The sequence below is a fragment of the Carassius carassius genome, chromosome 46, assembly GCF_963082965.1.
Source record: "Carassius carassius chromosome 46, fCarCar2.1, whole genome shotgun sequence".
Classification (NCBI taxonomy): domain Eukaryota; kingdom Metazoa; phylum Chordata; class Actinopteri; order Cypriniformes; family Cyprinidae; genus Carassius; species Carassius carassius.
Genome location: NC_081800.1, coordinates 14,888,886 through 14,909,757, shown reverse-complemented (window position 1 = coordinate 14,909,757; position 20,872 = coordinate 14,888,886). Strand labels below are relative to the sequence as shown.

Here is a 20,872-nt window from a genome sequence, read left to right as displayed (position 1 = left end):
TATGGAAAAAATAATAATAATACAAAAAAAAAAAAAAACAATCCACCCTGATTGTATCACCCACATGTAGAGGCAAATAATCTTTTTATAATAATACTACGAAAGACATAAGCTAGCAAAAACAGACATAATGACATTTAGTTAAACGACTGTGAGTCTTCGTGTTTTGTTCTGCGTTTAAACCTAACGTTAGACAAGAGATCAACTCATCTCCCGAAAGCGATGCATTGTGGGTAATTCGTCGCAAGTTTCTTATCCAGCATGGCAGGGAAAAACAAGAGGTATGTTAAATTCTTAGCTATTTAACCTCGCATACATGATCATATATTAGTGCTCGACTCAGAGAACATTGAAAAAAAGCGATGAAAGCGATGCATTGTGGGTAATGCGTCGCAAGTTTCTTATCCAGCATGGCAGGGAAAAACAAGAGGTATGTTCAATTCTTAGCTATTTAACCTCGCATACATGATCATATATTAGTGCTCGACTCAGAGAACATTGAACCTATCTGTAGATCGAGTTGTCAGAGCTCAGTTTATTTCATAGACTCTTGTCTGATTATATATTTGACGACAGCTAGCTGGTTTTAGCCAGTGATTAACTAAAAACTCAGGGAGATCAGCATATATTCAACATACATGAGCGTCTTGACAGTAAATATACAGTAGTTAAGTCTGAACTGATTTTTGAATTTTCCACCACAATCAGCTCCGAAATGAGCTTGCAATAGTTATTTTGTGTACTTAAGCTACATGTGTCTTTTAAGAGTTGGAAGAATATTCTCCAGAAAATAACTTTTGCCTTTGTAACTTCAGTAATCAGTGACTTTCTAAATGTAATTTCTATATCACATTCTTTACATGTTCACTTTACAGTGGAAGGGAAGGTGTGTAAACATGCATCCTTTTTTTTGCTAGTAAAAAAATCACTACGCATTAAAAAATGAACAGCACTTTTGATAAATTATATTTTAAATAAATAATTTTAATATAATTTTCGTGAAGGTGTATGTTTTCCTTGGAATCTGAAAAATCACAGTTTTTATGTGACACTAGGAAGATGATGATGACGAGGAGGAATCAGAAAAAAAGGATGTGGAAAAAGTCTAAAGAAGCTACCAAAGTCACTAAAGCAATGATTGAGAACCGGAGAGCTGGACTCACAGTAACATGTTTGTATCATCTTTTATTTAATTTTTTTTTTTTTTTTTGTGAGCTCTAATTCATTGTCAACAGTAGTGGAAGGTTTTTTTTTTTAAGCTGTTATATGTATTTTGTTTGTTTGTTTGATTTATGGTAATTGAGACATCCTGAATTTAATTACACTAAAAATGTAAATTTTCCATTGAAATGGCTAGTCGTAGATTTTGAAACTGGCATAAGGAGGGATATTGTTATTTCTGGTGAAGAACCACCAATCAGTGAAATGAATGTTGGGGCAAAAGAGTAGTGACCTCACATCACTACTATTTAAAAGTTTGGGCTCAATAGTTTTTTTTTTAAGATGTTACTTTTATTTCAAAGAATCCTAAAAAAATAAAATAAATAAAAAAAATAGAACCACTAAAATATTAAGAAGTACAGCTGTTTTCAACAGTGATAATAAATGTTCCCTGGGCAGCAAATCAGGAAATTAAAATGATTTCCGAAGGACCATGTGATGCTGAAGACTGGAGAAATGATGCTGAAAAATTCAGCTTTACCTTCATAGGAATTAACTATTTGTTTCAATTTTAATACATTGTAAAATGAAATTAAGTATTATAATATTTCACATTATTACAGTACTATTTCAGTATTGTATTTCTGATCAAATAGATGCAGCCTTGGTGAGCAGAGATTAAAAAAAAAAAAAAAACTCTTGAACTTTGGTATGCGTGTATGAATGTACACATTCCATCAAACATACCGTGTGTGTGTATGCATGTGTTTGTATTTACATATACATAATAAATATACAAAGTGCACATATATTATGTAAACAAAAACTTTTATTTCGGATGCAATTAATCACAATTAATCGCTTAAGCGATTAATTGTGATTAATTGAATCCGAAATAAAAGCGATTAATTGTGATTAATTGCATCCGAAATAAAAGTTTTTGTTTACATAATATATGTGCACTTTGTATATTTATTATGTATATGTAAATACAAACACATGCATGTGTATATATTTAAGAATAATGTTATGTTTATATATTACATATATTTATATATAGTATGAAATATAATAATATAAATATATAAAAGTATATATTTGCAAATATTTTCAAAGTGTATACTGAATGTGTGTGTATTTATATATAAATAATAAATAAATACAGTACACATACATATATAAACAAAAACTTTTAGATGCGATTAATCGTTTGACAGCACTAATATATACAATTATTGCAGTGTAATCTGCGAGCTGGCTGGTTTTATTCATGGTTTAGAACTCTTTATTTAATCTTTTTTTTTTATTTAATTTTTTATACGTTTTTCTTTCCAGAAAGAGCCCACTGCAAAATTGATTAGGGACATCACACAAGCCTTTAAGGCTGCTGTGGCTACAACGAAGGGCGACTCTGAGGAGCTGTGTCGATATACTATCTCAGACAGCACAGGTAACTATCAGGCTTATTTCAGACACTTGCGTACAGAACTGAATATGTTTATTGTGCTCACTGTCAGCCTCTACCTGTTTCCCATTACAGTGTTCTATTCCCTTGTCCTGTTCTGCATAAAGGACATGCATGCAGCTCTGAGCAAAATGCTGAAGCTGAAAGCTCCAGAGCAAGGCCAGAAAAAGTAACCACTCTGTTCCTCCTGCTGTATACATAGATGGTTGAATTGGTTAGATTTCTTCAGGTAACATTGTGTTAATCTGTATTTTCAGATTGATACTTCCATCTTCAAGTCCCAGGTGGCAGAAAAACCAGATTGATATTAAGATGTATGTTGCTGGTGTTGTTCAGGTAGATTTTCCCCCACATCTTTGTCAGTTATTTTTTTTAGCTGGAATCCCAGTGCTAAGGTGTGATGCATTTTTTTTCTCTCCTTAGCTCCTCTCTAGTTTAACACAGGCCACAGTCATAGCTGCAGTTCTCCGTCAAGCCCACCAGATGATGCCATACTACCTGTGTCTGCCAAAACAGTGCAGGCACTTGCTCAAAGTAAGCACTGCAAATCAATGGCACTTCAGACAGAAATGGTGCTCCGTGAACTGAGATGGATGTTTTTAATCAGCATCTGTGGTGTTCTTTGTTTGTGACACTAGAGTCTGATCAAACATTGGACCACAGGAGAGACGGTGAGGGTCCTCTCCTTCCTGGCTCTCAACAAAATCTGCAGACACAAACAGGAAATCTACTTAAACTCTGTTCTTAAGGCACGTTGGGTTTTACAACATATCATAAGTTTATTTCCCATGTGATGAAATTTTCTTTTGCACTAAATGTTCCTGACGGCAGTGTGCAAGACTGTGGTACTCTCATATATTGCTTGTTTTCTCAAATATCATAAGCAGCTCGAGAATTTGAGTTGACTAAAATTATAGCGCACATAGTGAAAATGTAGTTATATTTGCAATATTGCAACTGATGTTATGCAGTTAGAATTATTGACTGATTTCTACAAAAATGTTTTTCTTTGAATTCGTAATGACGAAAAAATATTTATTATACATGGTTCATTATTAACAGTGAGTTTTCTGTTTGCAGCAAAAAAAATTTAAAATTGATGTTATTGATAGGTATTGTTGTAGCAAACTCTAAATCACCCACTTTTCGTCCAACTTTACTAATATTTTTGAGAAAATACTCTATCACTAAGAAATATGTCCAGTTGCAGATGTCCGCTTATCTTGATCAGTATTTTTCTGTTTTGTACATCCTCAGGAGACATATCAGTCTGTGTGTAACTGGCAGTATGTGCACTGTCTGTATCTGTGGTGTCGGGTATTGAGCACCATTTACCCCAGTGAGGTTTTGGAGCCATTGATCTACCCATTAAGTAAAGTCATCATCGGCTGCATCAAGTATGTATGACTGTTTGGTTGTTTGTTTTTTGTTGATGTTTTTTTGCCTACTGCTTTTTTTTGCCTCCGCATCTTTAAATATATTTTCCACCCATAGTCATGAATCAGATGTGCCAGTATGGGGATTTTTGTTTGTGTGTGTCTTTTTTGGAAATTGACACTGTCAGAATCAAAATCATCAACATGGCATGCATGATTATTCAAAATAAAATCTAAATTGTAATAGCGGTGTTTATGAAATAAATATGCACTTCATGTTTTCGAGTGAAGTAACTACATTATTTTAGTTTTCTGATCTACTCTAATTTGCAGTGAATATTTCAATAGTAATGTTCATTTTTATTTTTTGTAGTTTTAATTGTTTTAGTAGTAATAATTATTATTTTAGTAATTATTTTATAGGCAGATTGATAGATAATCACAAAATTTTGGCCAAATTGTGCAGCCCTACAAACAAGCACTAAAAAAAAAAATTATTGATATTCAATTTTTTCAGAAAAATCTGAAGGTTTATTTATCTATTTTTGGTTAACTGCTCTGTAAATGCCATTAAAGGGTTCGTTCACCCAGATAGCAAAATTATGTAATTAATAACTTACCCTCATGTTGTTCCAAACCCGTAAAACCTCCGTTTATCTTTGGAACACAGTTTAAGATATTTTAGATTTAGTCCGAGAGCTCTCAGTCCCTCCATTGAAGCTGTGTGTACCGTCTACTGTCCATGTCCAGAAAGGTAAAAAAAACATCATCAAAGTAGTCCATGAGACATCAGAGGGTCGGTTAGAATTTCTTGAAGCATCGAAAATACATTTTGGTCCAAAAATAGCAAAAACAACGACTTTATTCAGCATTGTCTTCTCTTCCGTGTCTGTTGTCCGAAAGAACTACTGGTGATCCGAAAACCGATGCAACCGGTTCTTGACTCGTGAACGAGTCATTATCTGGCTCGGCTCGGTGTTCATCTTCAGTTCTCTCTTCACAGCAGTTCAGTCAGTGTACTGTTTGAGTAAATGAATTACTCCGGGATATTGGTTTGTTTAAACGCAGAGGAAGTGTCAGCCACATTAAACAAGTTAACAGCTTAAGTCATTTGTGGATTAATACGTATTAGAGACACGAACCGTTTAAAATGATTCAGTTCGATTGGGTGAACTGAATGATTCGTTCGCGAACCGGATATCCAGCTGCTTTGTTTTGAACTCTCTCACACAACAGACACGGAAGAGAAGACAATGCTGAATGAAGTCGTCGTTTTTGCTATTTTTGGACCAAAATGTATTTTCGATGCTTCAAGAAATTCTAACTGACCCTCTGATGTTACATGGACTACTTTGATGATGTTTTTCTTACCTTTCTGGACATGGACAGTAAACCGTACACACAGCTTCAATGGAGGGACTGAGAGCTCTCGGACTAAATCTAAAATATCTTAAACTGTGTTCCAAAGATAAACAGAGGTCTTCCGGGTTTGGAACAACATGAGGGTAAGTTATTAATTACATAATTTTGCTATCTGTGTGAACTAACCCTTTAAGAGTTACTGCATTGACAGTGGTTTTACCAGCAGGTGGCGCCATTAGCCACATTTAAGTTTACAGTCCTCAGTGTTTCAATTTGAGCTAAGAACTTCAGCTCTGAATACTACATTACATTTCTGCCTGCAGATAGGAAAAAAATTATGTAAAAAATCCACATTACTTTGTTCGCTTACAGAAACTTCTCTATCAAGTCATTAATGGCTCCATTTATGTGTTTGAGTGTGTATTTGTAGTCTTGTGCCCATCTCCTGCTATTAACCTCTGCGACTGCAATGTGTCAGAGCGATCACCCTGCTGTCTGCCAACACCAAGACATACGTGTCCGCCCGGCCCTTCCTGCTAGAGGTGAGACTTGCAGTTCATGCCATCATCAACTGTTCTGAAGTCTCCCAGGCTGCCTTGAATAAACAGGTTGATGTGTGGGTGGACGAGGTTTGGGCATGAGTACAGTACCCACGGCGTCTGTCATCACGGTCGTCCTGCTTTTTTACAGTTAACTATAAAAAGACTTCATGCTCTGACCTTTCTCCACATCTGAAGTACAATTACAAGAATTCTTCCTACGAAGAATCTACCAACTGAAGGGGCAGTTTGTGAGGTCAATTAATGTATCTTTTTTCTTTAATAAATGTTGCTTTTGTTAGTAAATTAATTTAGAGATGCAGGGGTTTAGCATGCTGCTAGACTGTGAGTTTCATTGTAACAAATACACAATTTTTAATACATTCATATATTTTAACATAATTCCTTTTCCCCTTTATTCACTTATTTTTATTAAGGCAGTGCTGTTATAAAACATTAACCAACAGCCAAATACATTAGTGTTCAAAAGCTTAAACATTTTAGAAACCTTTCTTTAGCAAGGATTCATTAAAATAATCAAATCTGACATTAAACAAATTCATAATGTTACAAAATATTTATATATTAAATAAATGCTCTTGTTTTTAATTGTGGGGGGGGGGGGGGTTATAATTATTATCACAAAAATATTGATCAGCACAACAGTTTTCAACATTGGTAATAAGAAATGTTTCTTGAGCAGCAAATTAGAATGATTTCTGAAGTTATCGAAGACTGGAGTGATGATGATGCTGAAAATTCATCTTTGCATCACAGTAATACATTTTAAAATATGATAAAATCGAAGACAGTTCTTTTAAATTGTATTCTAATTTTAATATTATATATTGTTTTAATATTATTGTTTTACTGTATTTTTAATCAAATTAATGTAGTTTTCTTTAGCATAAAATAATACTTTAAAAGACAAAAAAAAGTTTTTACTGACACCGCATTTTTAAATCGTAGTTTAGCTAATTAGGGAAACTCGCATTTGACCACTTTTCACAAATCAAATTTATTACTAATGGATAAAACCTCAAGCTTGTAAATCTCTCAGATTATAGAACTATAGTGAGTTGTTAATGGAAATCAGAAATGATAAGGTTTATGGAACACAAGAAAAGACACTCCCTAATATCACATCTGTTTGGGATCTGGCAGAGCCTATAATACTGATAACTATTGGAAAAATAAAAACCTATAAATAAGACAAGGCAAGCTACCTAAACAGTTGGCAAGCTTTGAATTAAAGACTAAAAGATAATAGACACCAGAGTTTGCGGTCTGCATGAATGCGCATCCTAATGTGTGTGAACGCTGCGCATCTTCATTTTTGGGAGAAGTAGAGGTCACAAACTGTCAACATTTTCCACCGTGTGAGGCGGGTGTTTGTGTGTGGCTGGCGTGGGCCCCTGTGGTGACAGCTGTTGTGAGAATAGAAGCGTGGAGGCGACAGCAGCCGAGACCAACGGATGGGGGGGTCACTGCTTGGCTGCGATCTCCCACCAGTCCTGACCATACTGCGATAAAGCCTGGGGGGGAAGAGCGTACGTGAGGGAGGTCTGTGGTTCTCACTCAGCTCTCAAATGTGTTGCACAGACCACATCCTCTGTCAGTGTGGCGACTCCCACCGACCCCCTTCTTGCTCCCTGTGTTTATTTGTGATGCAGTCCACTTCCTGTTTTCGCGCTCATGTTAAAAAGTTGGTGTGCAGAGAAGTAGAGTAGAGCATGGCTTTCTTTACTTTTCTCTTTTCCCGCTCTTTCACCCTCTCTCTTTATCTGTCCCCTATGGTTTCAAGCTTCCTGTTTCAGTAGCCTCTGAGCGTATCAGGTTGGGACCATGCACCACCACTTCCTCATGTGTCCCGCAGGCCGACACCACATCCGCTGTTTATATAGACCGGCCGTCCATGAGCGCGCACACACACACACACACCTCGCTTGTTCTAGATGAACTCGTCAAGCACTTTCCACTGCTCTTAAATGCGGAAGCGCAGAGAGAGAGTTATGGGATGCGTCACAGCCCTGTACCAAAGTACGCTGGCTGACTGTTTGTTGAAGTCACTGCATCTTTCAGATATGAGTTATGGAGCAAGTATTGTTAAAGGTCCTGTTCTTCATGATCCCATGTTTTAAACTTTAGTTAGTGTGTAATGTTGTTGTTAGAGTATAAATAATATCTGTAAAATTCTAAAGTTCAATGGCAAGCGAGATATTTTATTTAACAGAATTCGCCTACATAAAACGCCCCGTTTGGACTACATCCCTCTAGTTCCTGCAGTAATGATGTCACTAAAACCGTTTTTTGACTAACCTCCACCCACAGGAATACACAAAAAAGGGGGCGTGGTCTTGTTGCGCTCCGACGGAGAAGAGGAAGAGCTGCGTTTGTGTTTGTCGCCATGTCATCGAAACGCTCTTATTTTCATTTCGGAGTCCAATCACCTTTGTTTGGGCTTCCCAGGGACGCTGTACTTAGAGATCAATGGTTACAATTTATGTTTAACTCGATTCTCAAAAATTATAATCCACATGTAAAACTATGTGCAGCACATTTTGCTGAGGACAGCTTCCTCAATCTCAATCAGTTTAATGCCGGATTCGCACAAAGATTATTCTTGAAAGATGGAGCAGATCCCTCTTTGTCTGGAGAAGGCGTTGTTTATGGACCACAACCGGTAAGTGTATTTTATTATTTAAGTTGGTGCGTTTAACAGTTTCTGTAACTTATTACACAAAGGGCAACACAGTTTAGCTTAGTTAACTAGATGTTAGGGCTGTGCAAAAATCGAATGCGATTTTCATGCGCATCTCGTCAGTGAAAAACGCTCCTGTGATTATAAGTATATCTCCAGCACGTGCGTTCAGATCAGCATTGCCAGGTTTTCGAAACAAATCCTGCCCACTTGCTTCTCAAAACTAGCCCAATTGTGTTACCAGGAGGGCAGCCTGGGCTCACCTGGTGTCGAATCACAACACAGGAACCGCTGGCCCAATCAGAACTCGTTACGTATTTCTGTAGGAGGGACTTTATAGAACAAGGAAGTCATCAGCCCGTTTTTATGACAGTGAAAACAGCGGTATACAGATAAGTGAATTGTGTGAAAAATACTGTTGTTTTTTTACACGCAAAACATGAACACATGTTATATTGCTCACTGTAAACACAATCAAAGCTTCAAAAAAGCACGAAAAATGGGACCTTTAAAAGTATTCTTTCTAATTTGTTGCCATTAAAAATTTGGATTATGATAAATTATATTATATTATATAAAAACCACCCAGTTAGTTTTACCGCCCAGCCGATTTTTTATCGTATTGTTTTACGCTTCCAGATTGAATAAATGAATGAAATAAAAATGCAAAAATAAAATGAATAATACACTACCATTTTAAAGTTTCAATTTACTTCTACTCAACAAAGGCTGCATTTATTTGATAAAAAATACAATAAAATATTGTTAAATACTGTTACAGTTTAAAATTAACTGTATATTTAAGAGCGTAACTTATTTCTGTGATGCAAAGCTGATTTTCAGCAGCCATTACTCCAGTCTTCAGTGTCACATGATCCTTCTGAAAGCATTTTAATTCGGTGATTTCATGCTCAAGAAACATTTCTTTAATTATCAGTGTTGCTTAACCTTTTCAGGGTGTTCAAGAGAACATCATTTGTTTGAAATGTAATTTTTTGTAACATTATAAATGGTTTTACTGTCACTTTTGATCAATTTAAAGCATCCTTGCTCAAAGTAATTAAAAACTTATTTCTTTTCTTTTGTAATTTGTTTGGTACTGTAAATCCAAAATAATGAGCAAAGAGACAGTAAAATTAAACAAAAGACCACCACTTAAATGCCTTTGATCAAGGTCTGGATATTACTTGCCACTCCTCCAGACCACAGGAGTGTAAATTAAAAATATTGGGGGCAGTCATGGCCTAATGTTTAGAGTCTTATTTGTAACCCAAAGGTAGCGGGTTTAAGTCTTGGTCCTGACAGGGTTTGTAGATGGGGGGACTGAATGTACAGCACTCTCTTCCACCCTCAATACCACTTCTGTAGATCAGTTAATGAAGAAGTAGGCAATCTCTCTGTGTTAGCCTCGATGCACTTATCAATGGTTGCAAAAGGTTTTAACTACTTTTAAGTTTCAGAAAAGCTTCCCAAACACTCATCTGTACACCTGATTTAGATTGTATACTTTAAGTTCCTATAAGCCCTTGAGTCATTCTCTGGTTTGTGTTTGTTGAATAATCAGTGGGCTACTGCTGTAGTCAAGTCTTATTTGTGTGTTTCTGTGCACACATGTCTGTGATGCAGTGCTCTGATGTATCTGTTTGTTCACTCTGCTCCTCAGATCCTCCAGCGGGAAGACTTCAATAAGAAACCAGGCCGCATGAGTATAAAGCCCATCAATTTTGCAGTGATCCTCAAACTCAGCAAGACCAATCTCCAAGAGAAGGCTTATAAGGTCACACATCCTGTACTTCTTTGAGTTTCAGATCTTCATAAATTCTTCATGTTCTTTCAGTTTCTGACTACGTATGTTCACTAAGCCTGTCAGAATTAATGTGTTACCACATTTAGTTAATTGAAAATGGTTGAATGCGTATAATACTTTAATAGTTCACCCAAAAATGTACATTTTCTAAAAGCATGTGGACTGAATTTCTTCTGAACTTTTTTTTTTTTGACATTTAGACATTAAAAAAGTTAAAATTTAAACAGCTTAATTATAACAATTTTAAAAAGCTTAAACATTTAAATTGATTTAGCCAAAATTTACACTGAATTTTTTAAAACTTTTTTTTCTTTTTTTTTATTTCCCTAAAGGTATGCTAAAAAAAAATGTATATATAAAATAAATTATGCTGACCAAGGTTTCATTTATTTGATACAAATCCAGTAAAAATAGTGATGTTTTTAAATATTAATATTAAAAAATTCCTGTGATGGCAAAGATGATTTTTCAGCATCATAACTCCAGTCTTCGGTGTCAGAAATCATTCTAAAATCCTGATTTGCTGCTCAAGAAACATTCATTATTATTACAGATGTTGAAACAGTAGTGATACTTCATATTTTTGTAGAAAACATCTTTTTTTTTTTTAGGATTCTTTGATGAGTAGAATTTTCAAAAGTCAGTCTTTTGTAACGTTACAAATGTTTTTACTGTCATATTTGATCCATTTAAAAGTCTTTCTGAATAAAATCTAAAGTCTTAAAAAATTTACTGACCCCAAAATTTGAACGGTATTGTAAATCCAAAATAATGAGCAAAGAGTCATATTAAAATTAAACAAAAGACAATCACTTGCATCAGATCGCCCCTCCTCCTGGGCCAGGAGCCCGTCATGGCTTCATGCTGACTGGATGTAACTGGATTGAGGTTAAGAGATGAAAGCCCGAACACGCTGCTACACAGGCTAAAGCGACGTGCACCGTGTTGTTGCCAAGAGGATTGCCACACAAGCTGAAGGGATTATCCTGCTCTCCTGGTTGGCACGGGGAAGCTTTCCAGTATGTTCACCCAGGCCAAGACACCGCAGCCACAGGCCCCCCGAGACGCCGCTCCACCCTTGCTGTCTGGGATCTCTGTCTCACTTACTAAATCTTAAATATTTCCTGTAAGGGCAGTTACAAGCAGGGTTTTCCCTTTTCCATAGCGGAGGAATGTGTTTGCAAAGGCTGCGGCTGTGAATTTTAGGTAGGGCAGAGGATTTAGGTCTGATCCCAGCACTAAACCGGGTCAGGATTAGTGTGAATGCTTGTATGCCAGGTGTTAGAGATGTAGAGATGTGAAAACTCTGTGGGGGGGTAGGGCTGCCATTTCTGTGTTTGGAAAACTGATTTACTGCGTGTGTGTGTGTGTGACCTCAGGAACAGGTGGCATTTGTAATAGACATAGTGTTTCTGAGACTGGGTTTTCATTTTTATTTTTGTTAGACTGACACAAAAGTTTGTGCAATAAGAAATAAACTCTGCCTCTTCTGTAAATGTCACCATGTCTCCAACTTGAGACATATTTTTAAAATGGATTTAGGCTACCATTCAAAAGTTTTTTTTTATAGAAACTAATGCTTTTATGAAGAAAGTGTGCAATAAATTGATCAAAAGTAACGTTAATCACATTGAATAAGAAATCTTATAAGCAAAATATTAAAATTTTAAATAAATGCTTTTGAAAACAAACATTTTAAACATTCATACTAATAAGAAATGATTCTTGAGCAGTAAATCGGCATATTAGATTGATTTCTGAAGTATCATGTGACACTGAAGACCGGGGTAAATACAGCTTTGTCATGACAGGAATAAATTACACTTTAAAAATAGAAAACTGTAATATGTCACAATATTAGTTTTTACAGTATGTTTGATCATATGAATGCAGCCTTGGTGAGCATTAGTGACTTATTTTAAAAACATCAAACGGTATTATTGAACATTTATTGAAAATACCACTGTGTAATAAAAGTTTGTTTTTAACTCCACTAAAACCCAGCATTCCTAGAAATACAATGCTTACAATGGCAAACTCTGACCAAAGATCTAAAAATTAAATCAAATTAAAAATCAAATACAACAATTAAAAATGGGCGTAAATGGATGCTGTTGAAGGCCTGAACAAATCCTACGGAAGTGTGTGAATGTAGACGGTCCTAGCTGTCCCAAGTCCAATATTTAGTGTTGAATTCATGACGCAGGAACATGTTACATTGTAAACTCTTTTTTTCTCTCAACTGTGCGACTGTCAGGCAGGTTCACACGGAATGCGCTTCTGCATTTTAAAACGTGAGGTGCAGGGCAGTGAAATGAAAGAAAAAAAAGTTTCCCTGAATGATGCATTCACATGTTGGATTTTATGGTGTAGAGTAGAAATGTAAAGCTATCGCCCCCCCCTGTGTTCGCATAGTTTGTTTCTGGGTTGAGAATGCATCCTGTTTGTTGACTTGTGAATGTTTGTTTTCACTGTTTCAGGATGGTCTAGTAGTGGAGCAATTGTATGACCTCATTCTGGAGTACTTCCACACACAGGCCTGCTCCGTTGGCTTTCCCGAGCTAGCTTTGCCCACCATCGTTCAGGTACTGTTCGCACTCTATCTGGAATAAGCTTTCACTTATTCACATCCCTTCCTGACATTTACCACATTGCCAACAGCTCATAATAAGTGAAAGTTATGGAGCATGCTCAACAGTTATATTTAATGGCTCCTTTTAGTGCTCACACCTCAACATACACATCCCGACACTTACTCTTGCAACATAGCACACATACACCACAGTGTTCACACTAACACACTGACTGTAGAAAACAAGCCAGCTTCTTTCAGCCTTCTCTCACAGATGTTTTACAATGTTTAAACTAATCCTCGTAAATGAAGAATTTATTATCTTTATATACCCCATGTATAGGTCGACGGAGGCTTCCATGTAGTTCCACCATCTTGCAAAACTATAATAGCAGAGAGGGACAAAAAGTACTAAGCCAACGCGTTTCCACAACGCGTTTTCGGTCAGAGCCAGAAACGCAGGTGCAGAGCAGTGAGAGGAGCTTGAAACTGCACCGGCAAGTTTAGAAAGTCTGGATTGCATTCTTATTATGGACCATACATATGCCTCGCCACAGGAGAAGAAAACATCATCGCCAAAACGAAGTGCTATTAGAAGACATCCTGTCAAAGCTTTTTGGTACATATCGCCTACCGTAGATGGCGCTGGAGAGCAAAATTAGTTTGAATGCAAAATACAATTTCACCACTAGATGGGAGTAATTCCTACTTACAGTCCCTTTAATGTTAATCTTTCAGGATAGTTAGAAATTCTTTCTGCATAATTTTTTTTGATGATTTATGTTTGATCTTTCCACTAATGTCTCTCATGCATGCACTCTCATGTTGGTCTCCTTAGCTGAAAGCGTTCTTGAAGGAATGCAAAGTGGCCAATTACTGCAAGCAAATGTGCCAGCTGCTGGAGAAGATACAGGAGAACTGCAGCTACATCACGGGACGAAGGCAGAAAGCTGCTTTTGCCGTGGCTGATGTCACAGCTGTGGTGAGTACTTTTGTTTTGTTTTTTCATGGTACAGAAAAAATATTTAAAGCGTCCCTTATTCTTTGTTGAAGGTCGTGTGTGCAGTAGTGTTGTTTTTGGCGGCCTGTTTTAATTTTAGTTTTAATCTAGTCTTTGTGTGAAGCTGTCATTTTAGTTTTAATTAGTTTTAGTCACATTCATACTCTTTTTAGTTTAGTCTAGTTTTAGTTGACAAAAACTGATGACATTTAGTCTAGTTTTAGTCAATGAAAATTGTATTTTAGTCTCTTTTTAGCAATGCCATTCTATTTAACCCAGCCAATTCCGAGTATGGGTAACCACGACTTTCACTTTCACTTTCAATATAGTACAAGTACCTAGTAGTATAGAAGAAACCAAAATTTTATTTTAGCCAAACCCATTTCAAACAAGGTTATCTTATTATATTATACAAACATGCACATCTGTGTCCGCGTTTGTGTGAAACAGAAGCAGTTTAATGTGAAGTTCAAACTCCATCAGGTGCTTTTTGACGGAAAAGTTTTTTTTTTTTTTGCATAGTTTGTCCAAGGCTTCTTATTTGAAGTAGGTTTTATTTTTATTGTATAAAAAATAGAATAAGAATTCATTTAGATATTAATTCTACACTATTTGCTTACAGTTGTCTTGTGCTTGATGTGAAATACAGCCAATAGTTTAAGATTGTTTTAAGTTTGTACATACGTAAAGAAATTATTAATTCATTAACTCATTCATCACAAGACTTATACTGGCAAATTACATTTTTATCCATTTGTTTTGATTAATTCTGTCAACCCAAGGATGTTTGTTTTTTATTCCCTCTAGAGTTTTTTTCAATTACACAGCGACCATAACAGCACTTCTAGTCAGACATTTGTGAGCTTTGGGACCAGACATTTCAGTCAGATGTTTATTTTAGCTGTAAAAGAAGACTGTTATCCCTGCAGTTCCTCCTCTTTCCACCCACCTCAAACACCACCCTGCCTTCCGGCCCCTCGCAGGTGACTGCTGGTTACCCACAGTCTTCGTCTGTGTTTGCGTGTTCAGAGCCCTGCGTGTTTACGTGTGAACACATCTGAATGCATGTTGCTGTGGTCAGTTGAAAACAGCATGGAGCCTAGTTGACCACAGCACCTGCAGGTCAGGAAGTGCAGTCACAGGTCTTCAGACAGACACACACAACCACTGTGGCACGGAATGCTATTACGGCCGTAGCCTGAAACAGGGTCAGTGGCAGAGACCAGATGTAAGTAAAGGGCCGAAAGCTTTCTAATGCCATTTCTCTCAACGAGAGACTCCGAGGAGGTTGAGCAGACGTTAAGTGCTTTGTCTGCGAGTGTCTGGTAATGTCAACTCTGTGGCAGATTGGATTGACTTTGTGGTTGTACTTACTGAAAATATCAATGTTTTTATGTTTGCTTTTAAATAGTGTTGATGGTGTATAAATAAATATATATATATATATATATATATATATATATATATATATATATATATATATATATATATATATATATATATATATATATATATATATATATATATATATATATATATATATATATATATTATTTTTAGAATTTATTTCAAATTGATTTAGTTTCAGTATAGCTTTATCCATATTTTGTTATATAATAATGTATTGGATTTTAAATATGTATTATTTTTAGAAATATGTCATTGTTTACTAAATAATATGCATTAATTGTATAATCAATTATTTTCATTATTTCTTAAAAACAATGATAACAATAATAATAATTGTTTAATAATAATAATTATTATTATTATTGTTGTTGTTGTCTTCACCCTTTTTAAGATTCACAAATTCAGAAAATGTATACAGAAAGTGAACTGTGTTGGTTGTTTTCTATATATATCAGATATCAATCTCTTCTTGGCAAAATAACTTTAATTAGAATTTTATATGTATGTGTATGTGTGTGCGTATATATATATATTTATAATTTTATAATTCTGCTTAGTTGTTCATCACATTGTAGTGCACATTTATAATTCATTTTCTTTTTTACTTTAATGTCAATTTTTGTCTTCATAACAGTTTCAGTTAACAGTAATAACCATGGTGCTGACTGGGATGATAATGACTAGGTTGGTGGGAAGAAATAATGAGGGGACTGCAGGGGTGAAGGTTGTGAGAGAAGGTGAGAAGTTGCTTCCTCTCTGGGGCGAGATCTCGGCTCCATTCATCTCCATCTCCACTCTCATTTGTCACCTCTGCCGACACACAGCCCGTTCATCTCTCCTCCCCGCCCCTCGCTGTCTCTGGACTGACTCGTGCTTCTGATAAATATTTAAGGCCATTTAAGACTGAAATGAAGGAGGGGTGGAAGGGTCTGTGTGTCTCCTCTGTGTAATGTTAAGCCGTAGGGAGAGATGCAGCAGGGCAGAGCATGCAGACAGCATGGCACCACGCCGGGGTGCGTCTGTCGCTGGGCTCTGGCCAGCGGGAAAAATGTCCTTTAGTAACGAGGGTGGCTTGGTACCACCAAAAAAAAATATCTGTCTTTATGGGTCATACCTGTGCCTCCATCAGCTCTAATACTTCCACACTATGACACACTACACACAGAGGCTAAATATCTAGATACCTTTCCACCTAGTGTTATTATATCAGTATTTTGAATTAGCTTTTTTATTTTACTTTATTTCAAAAATTTATTTGAAAGTTTTGAGTTGGTAAATGTTGTACATGAAAATATAGGCTTTGCATCTGACTGAAATAAGTTTATTTAATTTAGTTTTATTTTAAAAATGTTTTTTAATTGTTTTAGTCTTTCTTACTTTGTCTGTCTTTCTCTCTCTCATAAAACATACATACTTATATTTACATGCATGTTAACATAGGTTAAATAATAAGTGTCACACTATATGGCCCGTTATTTTACTTATTATTTGTTAATTATTTATAATTATTATATTGATTGTAAGACAGATTTACCACTCTTAAACTTAAAATTCATTGCCACCTGCTTGAACTCCAAAGGTTAATGTGTTGTGAACCTGTACTGAATGTTGCAACTTTCTTTCGGATCATTTTAGCCTTCGAACAGTAGTGAAAGAAGTGTTCGCATCAGGATTTCCTTCCAGAATGTGCACAGCAGTAGTTGAACAGATGCTTTAAAGGATGAAGCCCCCGTCTGGCGGGAAGCTCATCCTCACTGGTCATGTACACATCTGTTAGCTTTGTTTGGGTCTGTTGCATCAAGGAAGGAGCATATTGCGCCATTTTCTAGCTTTGATCGTTTTCACTATCCTACAAACTACTACAAATTGTTATAAATAAGTTTAGCTAACTGTAGACTGAAGTTGATATTTATTATGGTTTATTGAGTTTGGAGGTCAACCAATCACATTTTACCTGGTCAGTATCATCCACAAAGACCTTTAAGGAAAAGCTGACAGGGATTCACTCTCTTATACCCTCCCCTGCCTTTTTTCCTTTCATTACGTACGTACTTTTGCCTTTTCAGGAGAAAAGTTGTGCACCAAGGGTCACTTCTTGGTCCGATATGATTTGCCTGATACTCCAATAATACACTTAGACCCTGCATTCTACACTCATAACAATTATACTTTTTGAGTAAATTTGTGGTTTTATTTTATTGAGAATGTGCATTGAGATCTGTTTTGTGTAGCTTTCCTATGGGTGAACATGCAGTAACATTCATTGTATCTTTATTTTGGTGTGACAACAGGCAGCTTGGGAGAAGCGGGTAGCAGAGGAAGATTCTCCACTCACTAAATATTACAGCCAGTGGAAGAAACTTAGTGAAAATGAGATTCAGCTGGAGATCTCTGGAAAAGAAAGGGTAAAAATGGCAAAACCACTGCCATGATCACCATTAGACCCAAATCATCCCAACCACACCTTTCAGAGGAAGCTGGATTTAGACATGTTTTACCAGTGAGAGCATCATTACAATTGTATAGTTTGATCTTCAGAAAGAATTTCATTATTTGGATTATATATATCAAGATGGCTGTTTACCCCAATGCTATTTTAAAGCCATTCTTACATGAAATGCACAGATGTGGTATTCTTTGTGAAAACTGTAGTGCTGGTTCTGTGAAAGCACCTACTGTGTGTGTTCGTGTATGTGTGGAGCTGGAGCGTGTCCATGGGGAGATAATGGAGATGACACCAGGCGGAGTGTTGGCGTCTTGGAAGCGGCAGATTGGCGGAGGCGGCGGCAGGGCTAGTGCTACAGGAAGAGCATTATATCGCTCAGGGCTGCGTCCCAGGCTTTAATCCACCGAGTCCCCACGCTCAGATCTGATTACCACTGCCTCCCTCCTGCTTCTGCTGCCTCTGCCACTTCCTCCATCAACACACACATACTGTCCCATTATGTTTTTAGGGGAGAATAACATAACTTTTATAATATAATATTACTTTGAATCCTTTGTAGTATTAAGATATATATATATAGAGAGAGAGAGAGAGAGAGAGAGATAAAAGAGGTTGAATACTCAGTCTCAACAGTGACTCATTTTGTGACATCTGATGTTAATGAGATGGAAGGAAACTCAAAACAAAAACACTTCCACTCAAGCCAATTTAGTCTAAAATTAAATCTGAAACAAATAACAGCAGCATTTCATCAGCATTATATTCTCATTAATGTTATGTCTGGAGTGTTTTGTTCATTTTTTGCTGGTTTTGATTAATGACAATATTTAAAGATCCTTTTTTTTTTTCTCATCGTTTTTTAATTTAGATGGAGGACTTGAATCTCCCTGAGATCAAATGCAAGAAGGCTGAAGAGAAGAAAGCCAACAAGAAGGAATTCAAGGGTCTTTTTAAGTCAGATAGTGACGACGATGACGACCTGTTCAAATCCAAAGGTAAGGAAGGCTTCATGTTAATATATATTACCCTGTATTGCAACTAATGTATAAACTACATGATTATCTAAACTACTTGTTAAACATCCAATGGGAAAGATTCCTAGAGTTTTGTTTTCCTGTAATGCCTTTCTTTGTCACTGGGAGGCTGTAGTCCATTGCGTTGCGCTGTCAGAAGATTCTCATCTCAGATGAGTTCTGAAAAACTATAAAAAAATTATAAACTCCAGAGGTCTATTGAAAGTGCAATTTTATTTTAGATCTGTTTTATTGTAATGCTCACAATATAGGAAGGATATAGGAATAGTTCACCCAGATTTTGTTGAAAACTTTCCCTCCAAGATGTAGATGAGTTTTTTTTTCTTCATCGAACAGATTTGGCAAAATGTAACATTACATCAGTTCCTCACCAGTGGATACTCTGCAGTGAATGGGTGCCGTCAGAGAGTCCAAACAGCTGATAAAATCATCACAATAATCCACATGACACCAGTTAACTCTTTGTGAAGTGAATACCTTAGTGTTTGTGAGAATCAAATCTGCCATTAAGACATTTTAACTTTTAAGCTGTCGCTTATGGCCAAAACATGAGTCCATAATAACATTTCCTCCAGTGAAAAAATCTATCACCTGTTGTCTTCTCACATCAAAATCTATAGACATTTTTGTTTAGAACTGGTTTGGTTCAAATTAGATTTTTTCCGAATGCAACAATTTGAAGTTAAAAACATCTTAATTTGTTTATTGACTAATTACAAACATAAAATTAAGCTGATAAATAAGAAAGCTTGATGATGTCATCTGAAGGGATAAGTTTTTTCCCTTTTTATTTATTTATTTATTTATTTTTTATAGAGGTGGAGCAAGGTTATCATCATTTTGATGAAAGATTGTATATAAAGATAAATATTCCTTATATATTCCAAAATATGTGCATATATTTTTGATTTCATATTGCCATTGAACATTTTTAATAAAAAAAAATCTTTGATGTTCATATTGAATATTTAGAAGCATTTCCATAAAAACATGAAACAATTAACAGTTAACACAAAAACTAAAAAAAAAAGCACAAAATAAATCCATTTCATTGAGTCCATATCCAATATCCATTGCTTGTTTTCTCTCTCTCTCTCTCTCTCTCTCTGTGAATGAATCTCAGTGGAGGGCAGGTCAGCTGTCAGACCTGCACTTGCCTCTCCTCTTTAACTCTATATCTGGAGTTGTGTGCTGGGTCATATGTCGGACACATGCCACACTCTTCCACTCCTCCCGCCCATAAGCCGACAGGCCGACAGCCACAGAAAAAGTCCCATAGAGGTGTTAGGCGAGTGGAAGGGCTTCTTTTTTTCTTTTTCTTTTTTACATCTGGTGCTCATTGTGTGGAGTCCCTACCTCTCTCTCATTCTGTCTCTCGCTCTCTTTTACTCTGTTCTCTCTTACAGGAAGCTTTTTTTCCGCATACTTGGATCCCAGTGGGGGTTTGTAATTCAAAACATTTGCTTGGAAAGATGTTAGTGGCCGCTCCTTCACCACACGGCTTAACTGGCCCCATACCTCCAGCGCTTAGACCTGAAGAACACAGTCACAGGACCGCTAATATAGTAATTTGTGGTCTTGGTTGCATATTGTCAGAGAAAGCTCTTGTTTGTTGTTGATTTGTTGTTCTGATTTGCTCTTTTACCAAACCAACAAATAATTTCATTTTTCAACACTTAAGAATAAGACATTTTCACTTCTGCAGTTGGTTTTATGGCAGTCACATGGTAGAGATTTAGTATAATCGGCTGGTGTGACCACAAGAGTCATCGCTCTAGTGAGAGAATAGGAAAGGACAAGGGTGGAAGTGGAAGGAAGAGACTATTATTTATAATTTCACTGCACATTACATGACAAACCAATATTTAGTTGTCCATACCCTGGATGCTAGGCTATTACAGGAACTGACTGTAATATCTTACAGCACAACTGGTTGTTTGCAAATTGTATGGTGATAGCAATATGATGACAGCACCCAAAATACTATCAAACACTCCAA

The 20,872-nt window shown here is 36.2% G+C and overlaps 1 pseudogene; it reads left to right on the top strand.

The window, feature by feature from the left end:
* Positions 1–370: 370 nt before the first annotated feature.
* Positions 371–19,637, top strand: LOC132129019 (nucleolar complex protein 2 homolog; annotated as a pseudogene).
* Positions 19,638–20,872: the final 1,235 nt, after the last annotated feature.